We start from the raw sequence: 8,821 nt of genomic DNA, 5'->3' as shown, positions 1-8,821 counted from the left end.
CGCGGCCGCGGGCAGGGGCGGTGCCGCCGGGAGCTTCCGTGAGCGGGGCGGGGCCTGCGGCCGCGGGGTCAACCGAGCTGCGCCGACTACGCTTGCGCGACTGCCCTCTTGCGGCTCCCGTGACCCCAAAGTGTACGCTTCAGGGCGGCCTGGGGACCACACGGCCGACGGGGTGTGAGCACCGGGTCCCGCACTTTCCTGAAGACCAGCCACCGGACCGACTCTCGCCGTGCCGGGAGGGCTGCCGGTGGCCCCGCCCCAGCCAACTCCCTGGCCAATGGGAGTACGGTCCTTCGACGGAGCAGCCAATGGAAGCGCGCTCCGAGGGGATGGGCGGAGCGTCCGGGCCAGGGCGCCACACCTGAGCCGGCGCCGCGACCACTGCTGTGACGAGGGGTGACCACGGGAGCGTGGTCACCGTAGTGGGCGGCCTGGAGCGGGCCGGTGAGCCCCGGGGGAGGGCAGAGGGGCCAGGGCCGCGGACAGAGCCCGGGCTGGGAGGTCGCGCGGGGGCGGCGGCTGTGGCGGGCGCGGTGTGAGCGGACGGCTGCGGTCCCGCTGACCCGCGGCCGTGGGCGCGTGCGTGTGGACTCGGGCGAACAGAAGTACTTTATTCACGAGAATAGTGCCCTGCCTCCCTCTAGATCTCAACAAGGGAAAGACCTCTTTGGCTTATCTACATTTAAAATGCCCCATGTGCCTAGTCTTTCAGGTGCGACAGGGCAGCTAGGTCTGAGTCGTCGCGCGGACCCCACGTCCGGAGACAGGGTGCGCACCTGTCTGATCTTATGTGTCGGACGGGACATGTGCGTTCTCACTGCCTGGAACCCGCGCTCCGCCCGCCGCCGCCGCCTCTCCCCGCCCTTTCCCGACCCGGCCCCGCCTACTCCGTCCCGACCACGCCCCTGGGCCTGGCCCAGCCCACCACCCAACTCTTTCCTTGTCTCTCTGTGGTTCACCTTTTCCTGCGTGTCTCGTGGTTTGCTGCCTTCGCTTGGTAATACGCACCGAAGGTTCCTCCGTACCTTGTCATGGCTTGATTAAAAAAAAATAATTCCATAGTCTGTGAAGGGAGACCAGAGTTTGCCACCGCCAAGGAGGCCGCGTTGGGACCTTGATCATGTTAGTCTGGTTAATTTTAAGAGGTGGCTGACCTGTCGGGCTGGGACGCGGAAGGACCCAGGTTCGAGACCCCGAGGTCGCCGGCTTGAGCGCGGGCTCAACTGGCTTGAGCAAAAAGCTCGCCAGCTTGGACCCAGGGTCGCTGACTCGAGCAAGGGGTTACTCGGTCTGCTGAAGGCCCACGGTCAAGGCACATATGAGAAAGCAATCAACTAAGGCGTTGCAACGAAAAACTGATGATTGATGCTTCTCATCTTTCCGTTCCTGTCTGTCTGTCCCTGTCTATCCCTCTCTCTGACTCTCGCTCTGTCTCTGAAATAAAAAAAAAAAAAAGAAGTGGCCGACCTGGGAGAAGCTCTGAATACCTACTAGAGGGGGGGGGGGCTACCCTTTGGAAGGGAGGGCTCCGTCTTAACCTATTTATGCCGGAGGTTGAAATTTTCGAAATTCAGTTCTTTGGAAATTTTCCGAAAACTCGCATCACTTTTTTTTGACTAGCTCCCGTCGTCATGCCGGTATCTGCAGCAGGGACTAAGTCTGTGCACCCCTGTGATAACATGGACCCTCAGGAGGCAGACGGGTGTGGGAAAGCAGACCTCCGCAGTGACCTTGAGCAGTGAGATACAAATAATGCCCACTATCACTACCTTTCCGGTAATGGAACACGAGGGGTACGTGGGTTCATCGGCATAGCACCTTGTTTCCTGGGCTCTCGCTGGTACCCTCCTGTCGCCCACGACTCTGCACCCTAATGTGTTTGTCATTAACTGCAAGAGGTACTGAAGGTGATGGCTCTTGCCATTTCGGCAAGTAACTCGGTGTTCTGGGTCTCTCCCACGTGTACCAGGGGGTATACCTGTTATTAACCTTTAATTTCTTTTTCTCCTGCTAACCTGTCTCGTGTTATTCTGGTTATCAGTCCAGCTGGAAGAACCGAGAAGCCTGGAGGATGATTTTTCCTCCCCAGCATTTGGATGAACCACTGTGGAGCTGTCCAGTCACCTACTGAAGAGCTGTGATTACTTTCCGGTTTTAGTGACTGAATAAAGCTGCTCCATGTAAGAATGAGACGGCACTCGAACACCAGGTGTGCAGGCTTTATTAGAGGAGAAAGACCTGCTGGGGCACTCCTCCAGGAGAAGTGCACCCAGATTTTGAGGCAAATTTTGTATAGGGTTAAGGGAGAGCTTTGAGCAAGTGTGTGTTGCATCAGCAGTTCTGGTATGCTTCCTTCTGCAGTCCTACGATATCGGCTTCTTGGAACGCTTCTCCTCGGGGTGGCTGACCAACTTCTTAGAACTTTTCTGTTTCAGGGGCGATAGTCCAGTAAGGGTGGGGTCAGATAGCCAAGCAGAACAGCAAAAGGGCAGTTTGGGAGTTTTGGTAGATTCATGTATTCATCACTCTAAACATCCCTGACTCTTGGTATAACCTGCTGTGTCCTCACTGCTGGAGTTCAACTTCAATCCTGTCTTTTCTCTTTACTCCTGAAAGAAAGGACTGGGTTTCTGAATTAATTCTCCAAGTGATGAAGAAAGGGGGACTGTCAACGTTAGAAACGTTTGAACCTGTAAGAATTTTATGAGTTTATTAGAGCCAAGCTGACCACAATTGCTGGGGAAGCAAAATCTCAAGAGATTGAGAAAATGCTCTGGAAAAGAGCAGTTTGACCACTTACTTGATACATCAGAATCAAAGCGGAAGGAGTAAGGGGGTTAGATGGAATCCATTGGTGATTGATTAAGGAGGTGGGAGAAAGCAAAGTGGGGAAGCCTCTGGATTGGATAAAAAAACCAGATAGACACATGCTTCTTTAAGGGAAGCAAGCATAGGATTGTTGACAGTCAACAATGAGCAGGATAACTAATGAGGGGGTTTGTGGTCTCGGCTCTAAACGAGTGGATGTGCCCTCAGGGGCCTGGAAAAGATTCCTCTCACATTTCAAAGGTCCAGTTATCAGGTATTTGTTATAGATGCGAAAGGAGGCGCAGTTAAGGTCAACATTGACCTTTGTTAGGGAAAAGTACAGCCCTAGGACATGACTACCTGCCAAGAACCTTTAGTTAGAAACTTTTCATTTCAGACCATCCTGTGTGGTTCAGGTCTCTGAGTAGTTTGTCAGGACTCCGTGGAAGCCTCTCCAGAGCATGTCAGGTTTAGTGTGTGGCCCCTTTTTCATCCACAGGAGGAAGGAAGGTAAAAAACAGAAGGGCGGTACGCGATGTGGCCAGAGGGACTTCGCAGATAAATTAAGATGACAGACACAGGGAGATTATCCAGGATTATCTGTGTGCGCCAGTCTAATCACACAAGCATTTAAAAAACACTGGTTTTCTCCAGCTCTACTCATGGCCAGTGTGTGAGGAACGTGACCTGCTGTTGCTGGAGGGTCGGCATGGGAAGGGATGCCCATAGCCTCTCAGAGTGGAGGCCAGCCAGAAATGGGACCGCAGTCCAACAGCAAACCACCTGGAACTGAATTCGGCCAAGAGCTTGCCGTAGACTTGTTCCCAGAGTCTCCAGAAAGCCATAGAGCCCTGCTGAGGAGTAGTGTGATTTCAGCCTGGATCAGGCCAGCTGAGCCATCCTGAGCCAGTTCGATCCCTGGAACTGTGAGCTATAGTGGCTGGGTGTGGTCTGAAGCCATTATGTTGTGGGGACTCTGCGGACAGCAGGAGGAGATGAGTCAAGTGTGTAGTGCAGATAAACAGACTTGTCTGTCCCTCGTGCAGTCTGTGCTGTCTGCATCCAGCCAGTGGGTTCAGTCATTTATGTCTGTTGACGCACCAATGCGGTAACCACGTTGAGTACGCATCTAACAGCAGAGGGCACCTCCTGATGGCTTGCAGGTCCAAGCATGAGGGTCAGTCTACTCTCAGCGGCACCATGGACGAATGTTCTCTGAGAGTCTGGAACAGCCCCAAGTGCTTTCCATGGAAACCCAACCATTTATACCTGTTCAGATGAGGAAACGGGCTTAGAGATACTAAGTAACTGGCCCAAGTCTTCACAGTCACTCAGAAACAAAGCTCATTTGCCTGACCAGGCGGTGGCACAGTGGATAGAGCCTCAGATTGGGATGTGGAGGACCCAGGTTCGAGACCCCGAGGTCGCCAACTTGAGCACAGGCTCATCTGGTTTGAACAAGGCTCACCAGCTTGAGCCCAAGGTTGCTGGCTTGAGCAAGCAGGTCACTTGGTCTGCTGTAGCCCCCCCCCCCCCATCAAGGCACATATGAGAAATCAATTAATGAACAACTAAGGAGCCGTAACAAAGAATTGATGTTTCTCATCTTTCTCCCTTCTGTCTCTCTGTCCCTATCTGCCTCTCTCTCTGACTCTTGTCTCTGCCACAAAAACATACAAACAAAAACCCAAAGCCCATTTAAGTTCAGGTGTAACCTCAAGGCTGTGACCCAGGTGTTATAACACACGAAACAAGGGAAGAGGACACCCCAGACCAACCCCCGTCACCCGACGGTTTGGGTAAGCTGTGGGTAGAACCCAGTGCTTGTTCTGCCCAAACTATACCCGCCTTGCCAGAAATACACCCTTATGCCGTGGCCCATAAACTGAACCAGCTACACCCCTTCCCAGGATCCTTTCTCCCTCCCTTCTGTATCCACTCCTGCACTGTGTTGTGGGGTGGGGGGAAGGGCTTTCATTTTAGCTCCGGGCACAGCTCAGTGCAGGCAGCTGGGTGTGGAGGGGCAGGAGGGGTTGTGTGTGGAGCTGTGAGCCCCTGACCCAGTTTGCAAGGCAGTGATTGCCCACACAGGTATAAGAGCAGCCATGGTCCTTTGGCCAGTGGCCATCATCCTGCTAGAACTCTCCATGGGAGGCTCTCAGTCCCCCCCCCCCCAGTGTGATTTAGAAAATCTTCAGAACATATCAGGTTTCCTCTGAAGAGTGCCAGGTGCCCCTCAGTCTCAGGCTCCCCTCTGTGGTCCTGCACAGAAATGCTGTGGGCTTCTCTGCCCTGGGCATGTTGGGAGCCGCAGAGCGAGGTTGTGGACTTGCAGATGACCAGGCCCCCACCTGTGTCCGTGAATAGCCGGGGTCTAGAGGAACTCTTCTCTAAATGCCATCTTCACCCACACCTGTGCACTTCTCTGTTTTGGAACACCGCCAGTGATTCAATGTTTCTTTTAAATCAGTAACTTAAAAGTGAGAAAAACACTTGCTCATTTTACGTTTTTTTTTTTTTTTTTTTTTTTAATGAATAATGCCCGGATGTGGGTAACTTTTTTTTTTCAAAAGATACAATATTAGCTTCACGGTACAATATGGCTTGTCCTCTGAATTATAAAAATCAAGGCAGATGTAAAGCAGTTTGAACCCCGATGTCAGCAAAAGGATCAGAGTCAAAGGCATGCAGTTCAGACTTTCTTGTAATTTCCCTTTATTGGGAGCCGATTTGAATTTAAATTATGCGTGATAAATGTCAAATCTTCCTCCATTTGTCCCAGTAACTGAGGAATTCTGTATATTTAAAAAGGGTCTTTGTACTTCAAAGTTTCCTGGACAATGTGAGTCTTCTCATCTCCTGGGAGAGGTGTCAGCTGGATTGATCTGATGACTTTGAGGCACCCCAGGGGAGGGCCCCACGCACCCCACCCGCGCCAGCCTGGGAAGCCGGGCCTTCGTCTTTGGCTTGTGTCAGCTCAGCTCTCTGCCTTCTCCTGGGAAACCTTTCCAGTGAGCCCCTGCTTTCTGCCTGGGGTGACAGTCTGTGCAGGGACACCGTCACAAGGCAGAACGCCCACTACGTGAGTGGCACATTTCAGGGCCCACTGCTGGGTCTCAGAGTGATGAGTTCACACATTCGGAGTTCCAGAATCCACTGGAAACACGGAAGGGAAGAATGTGACTTTCCTGCCTGTGACCCGGGACTGATGACCGAGCTCATGGGACTGGTCCCAGTCTGAGCTCTAGAATGGGCCCCAGCGTGCAGTCATGCCCTTGGGCTGTGGACATGGCTGCAGAGGCTCCTGGGGACTCCTCTGAAATAGGGGTGCAACTGGGTGGACATGTGTCCCTGTGACCTCTGTTTCGGGAGCTGGTCACCGTGTGCTCAGCCCAGAACCCTTGCCAGTGTCAGTCAGCCTGTCCCCCCCCCCGGGGGGCCAGGCCAGGTCACAGTTTTCACACCCTGCTCTGCTGCTCCAGCCTGTCTGGGTCTGTTTTGTCCTCTGTGGTGGAAACTGCAGCTCTCCCGGCTCCCTGGGCCTATGAGATCAGGAGAGAGGGACCATGCTCTGGATACTGACCTGTATCAGAGTATGAGCTCTCTTCATCACTAAGGCCTCAGAGCAGGGGAGTCCCGTTGAAGCCCCCATCCTTACTGTCACCGTGGACATGGCGGTGGAGACTGGCGCACGGCCTGGGGCTGTGGTCCAGATCTGACCTGGCCTCTTTCCTCAATACCCTTTTGCCCTCTGCTGGCCGAGCCGTGGGAAGCAGGAGGACGCTGTGGGGACAGGCCAGGGAGGGCGTGAAATCTCACAGGTGGACAGACATGTAGGGTTGGCTGCACCTCCCCAGGCACCCTGGGTCAGCAGCTGGGGTCCAACCTATCGGGCCTTCTGTGCTCTGGCCCATGAGCCCGTCAGCTCCTGCCTTCTCTGCTGGTGGAGGGAGCCCTATCCCAGCGGGTCCTGCCCATGGCCCGTGTCCGAGTGCTCCCTGCAGACCAGCCTTGGGGCTGGAGCTCACCCGCATCCCCTCAGTTTTTGTGGCTCTTCAGTGAAGGTTTTCTAAGTGGACCCTCGCCCTCAAGACCTCTGCCCAGGTACCACGTCGCATGTAGAGGAAACACATGGGAGGAAGGGGGCTGGCGTCCAAAAGGAGTAGAAACAACATCGACCTTTGCTGCAGCCTCTCGGCAAGCACCACGAGGCTCGTGAGCACACAGGCAGCGGCGCCCTCAGACTCTCTGTCTCCCTGGGGTCTCCCCTGCCACTCAGCACAGTGCCTTTCCAAACGTCACCGAATCAAACTCAGCCCGCGGTGGCCGCCGCCTCCTGGCCTCCCCTGTGTCTGCCACTGTCACGTCCTCCTCGATGCTGACCCTGTCTCATGCTGACCGTGTGACCAGATAATGGCTCTCAAAGCTGTGTCCAGATCCTGACCCTGCAACTGGAGAATGGGACCTGATCTGAGAAAAAGGTCTTTGCAGATATGATTAAGTTAAAGTTCTTGAAGTGAGGTCATCCCGGATGATCCGGGTGGGCCCTTGGTGCCATCGCAGCAGCCCTGGGAAAGAAAAGCCGAGGGAGACAGACACAGAGGCCTTCGGAGGGTGATCTGGATACACGTCCTTCATATCAACTGTGAGTTTTGCAAATATTTTCTCCCAGTCTGTGGCTTGTCTTTTTATTCTCTTAATAGCTTTTTTCTTTTACTTTCTTTCTTTTTTTTTTTTTACAGAGCAGAGATTTAAAGTTCTAACAAAGTCCAAATCGCACATTTTTCTTTCGTATTGTGCTTTTGGTGCCGTGTCGAAAGCCCGAGGTCTAGAGTTTCTCCTATGTTGTCTTGTAGGACTTTCCCATTTTTACATCTGACATTTAGGTGTGGGACACGTTTTGAGTTTACTTTGTGAAGGGTAAGAGGTCTGAGTCTCGATCTAGATTGCTGTTCCCTATGTTTTCTTTTTTTTTTTTTGTATTTTTTCCGAACTTAGAAGCGGGAAGGCAGTCAGACAGAGTCCGCATGCGCCCGACTGGGATCCACCCGGCTTGCCCACCAGGGGGTGATGCTCTGCCCATTTGGGGTGTTGCTCTGTTGTAACTGGAACCATTCTAGTGCCTGAGGCAGAGGCCATGGAGCCGTCCCCAGCACCTGGGCCAACTTTGCTCCAATGGAGCCTTAGGTTGCGGGAGGGGAAGAGGGAGATAGAGAGGAAGGAGAGGGGGAGGGGTGGAGAAGCAGATGGGCACTTCTCCTGTGTGACCTGGCTGAGAATCGAACCCGGGACTTCTATACGCTGGGCCAATGCTCTACCACTGAGCCAAGCAGCCAGGGCCTGTTTTCATTTTTATAAACGGGAACATTGCCTTTCTAAAGTAGATTTTAAAAAAATTAAGCTGTGTATGCTAGGCATGATTAGACTGTTGTTTGTGGGGTACCTTGAAGTTACAACAGAGGGGGGTGTTTGGCCACGACTCAAGGACACCCCTGCCCCAAGGGAGCCCTGTGCCCATCCAGAGACTCAGAGGCAGTGAAAGGTGGGTTTGGGCAGAGGCTGCTGGTGGGCGCACAGCTGGCCTAGTGAGGAAGGTGAAAAAACTGAGGCCCAGTGAATGGCAGTGCCTTTGCCAAGTCCACAGGGGTCATGGGGGCCAGCCAGGCTGTGAGCCTGATACCTATCAGAGCACACAGAAGTGCTTCCTCCTGTCCCTCCCCTGTAAGCTGAACCCCTTAGGCCCCACCCCTGCCCTAGGGCAGGGTCTGGGTCAGCTGGGAGAGACAGTGGAAGGGGGTCCGCAGTTCCTTCCTTCTCCCTAGCTGCTGGGACGTGAGAATGATCCCAGGGAAGAGCAGGGAGTGGGTGTCTCCTCTGACTACAAGAAGGAGAACTTGCGTCAACCCCTGAGCTCCACCCTCAGACCCTGGCCCAGAATTGGCAGCTACCCTCGGGCCCAGGACCCCTGCTTCTGGGGGGCCGGCGGGGAGCTGTGTTTCCTAGCCAGCCCCTC

This window comes from Saccopteryx bilineata, chromosome 7, assembly GCF_036850765.1.
Source record: "Saccopteryx bilineata isolate mSacBil1 chromosome 7, mSacBil1_pri_phased_curated, whole genome shotgun sequence".
Taxonomy (NCBI): Eukaryota; Metazoa; Chordata; class Mammalia; order Chiroptera; family Emballonuridae; genus Saccopteryx; species Saccopteryx bilineata.
Note: the sequence above shows the minus strand (reverse complement) of the source record.